Source organism: Mastomys coucha, chromosome X, assembly GCF_008632895.1.
Source record: "Mastomys coucha isolate ucsf_1 chromosome X, UCSF_Mcou_1, whole genome shotgun sequence".
NCBI classification, from domain to species: domain Eukaryota; kingdom Metazoa; phylum Chordata; class Mammalia; order Rodentia; family Muridae; genus Mastomys; species Mastomys coucha.
In genome coordinates, this window is record NC_045030.1 from 65,089,724 (window position 1) to 65,092,211 (window position 2,488).

General features: G+C 44.3%; 1 pseudogene across 1 annotated transcript; it reads left to right on the forward strand.

Annotated features, from left to right (window-relative positions):
• The first annotated feature begins 293 nt into the window (after positions 1-293).
• LOC116092933 lies at positions 294-1,462 on the forward strand (annotated as a pseudogene). The gene has a single exon (XR_004119563.1). The product of XR_004119563.1 is annotated as a eukaryotic initiation factor 4A-III-like (transcript).
• The last annotated feature ends 1,026 nt before the right edge of the window (positions 1,463-2,488 follow it).

The window sequence follows — 2,488 nt, forward strand, 5'->3', positions numbered from 1 at the left end:
AAATAACTCCCTTAAAGAAATACAGGAGAACACATGTAAACAGGTACAAGCCCTTAAAGAGGAAACACAAAAATCCCTTAAAGAAGCTCTCTGCTTCACCTGCTTGCCTTGTGGGACTGAGCAACTGCTGGATCCTCTGACTTCCATTCACAGCTGCTGCTGACCGTTGTTGGGAGTTGATTGTTGAGAGTTGGACTACAGACTGTAACAGGACATTTGCAAATACCCAGAGAAATAGCCATAGAAAATAGAGAATAAGGCTCGAGCCTTCTATCTGGTTCCCGCAGCTCAAAGAGGAGGACATGACCAAAGTGGAGTTCGAGACGAGCGAGGAGGTGGATGTGACCCCCAAGTTCGACACTGTGGGCCTGCGGGAGGACCTGCTGCGCGGCCTACAGTTTTGAGAAACCTTCAGCGATCCAGCAGCGTGCTATCAAGCAGATAATTAAAGGGAGAGATGTCGTGGCACAGTCTCAGTCTGGCACAGGCAAGACGGCCACCTTCAGTATCTCAGTGCTTCAGTGCTTGGATATCCAGGTTCGAGAAACCCAAGCTTTGATTCTGGCTCCAACAAGAGAGTTAACAGTGCAGATTCAGAAGGGTTTGCTTACCCTGGGGGATTACATGAACGTGCAGTGCCATGCCTGCATTGGGGGCACCAACGTCGGGGAGGACATCCGGAAGCTGGACTATGGGCAGCATGTGGTGGCGGGCATGCCGGGACTTGTCTTTGATATGATTCGCCCTAGAAGTTTAAGGACACGGGCTATCAAGATGTTGGTTTTGGATGAGGCTGATGAAATGCTGAACAAAGGTTTCAAGGAGCAGATCTATGATGTGTACAGGTACTTGCCACCAGCCACACAGGTCGTTCTCATCAGCGCCACACTGCCTCATGAGATCCTGGAGATGACCAACAAGTTCATGACCGACCCCATCCGCATCCTGGTGAAGCGTGATGAATTGACTCTGGAAGGCATCAAACAGTTCTTTGTGGCGGTGGAAAGAGAGGAATGGAAGTTTGATACTGTGTGATCTCTACGACACGCTGACCATCACCCAGGCTGTTGTCTTCTGTAACACCAAGAGGAAGGTTGACTGGCTGACAGAGAATATGAGAGAAGCCAATTTCACTGTGTCGTCCATGCACGGAGACATGCCCCAGAAAAAGCGAGAGGCTATTATGAAAGAGTTCCGGTCAGGTGCCAGCCGGGTGCTCATCTCCACAGATGTCTGGGCTCGGGGCCTGGATGTCCCTCAGGTGTCCCTCATCATTAACTACGACCTGCCCAACAACAGAGAACTGTACATTCACAGAATCGGGAGATCGGGTCGATATGGACGGAAAGGTGTGGCCATCAATTTTGTGAAGAATGATGACATCCGCATCCTCGGGGACATCGAGCAGTACTACTCCACCTAGATAGACGAGATGCCCATGAATGTGGCTGACCTAATTTGAAGCTGGTGCTGATACACCAAGGGCTTGTTTGGAGCTCCTCTTTGGAAACGCAAGCTTCTGTTTAATGGGGTTTATATGAACTGTCTTCTCGGAATGAGCCCCTCTGGAAGACCCTCAGCTTCTGCCATCTTTTCTAATGCACGTGTAAATAATCCAATGCTTAAGCCTTTTACATTAAACGTGGAAATTTTCCCATGGAGGGGTAGAAATAAAGAAAATAGAGAATGAGAAAAAAAAAAAGAATTACAGGAGAACATAAGTAAACAAGTAGAAGCCCTTAAAGAGGAAACACAAAAAATCCCTTAAAGATAGGAAAGCACAACCAAACAGATGAAGGAACTGAACAAAACCATCCAGGACCTAAAAATGGAAGTAGAAATAATTAAGAAATCACAAAACTAAAAGAAGATAGCAACATGAACAGAATTCCAACTCTAACAACAAAAATAACATGAAAAAACAATTACTTTTCCTTAATATCTATTAACATCAGTGAACTCAATTCCCCAATAAAAAAGATATAGACTATCAGACCGGGTACGTAAACAGGACCCAACATTTTGCTGCATACAGGACACCCACCTCAGTGAGAAAGACAGACACTACCACAGAATAAAAGGCTGGAAAACAAAGTTCCAAGCAAATGGTCTCAAGAAACAAGCTGGAGTTGACATTCTAAAATTGAATAAAATCGACTTTCAACCTAAAGCAATCAAAAAAGTTAAGGAGGAACATTTCATACTCATCAAAGGTATGATCTACCAAGATGAACTCTCAATTCTGAACCTCTATGCTCAAAATCAAAGGGCATTTACATTCATAAAAGAAACTTTACTAACGCTCAAAGCACACATTGCCTTGCACACAATAATAGTGGGAGACTTCAACACTACACTCTCTGCAATGGATAGATCAGATGATGGAAACAGAAACTAAACAAAGACACAGTGAGACTAAGAGAAGTTATGAAACAAATGGATTTAACAGATATCTATAGAACATTTTATCCTAAAACAAAAGGATATA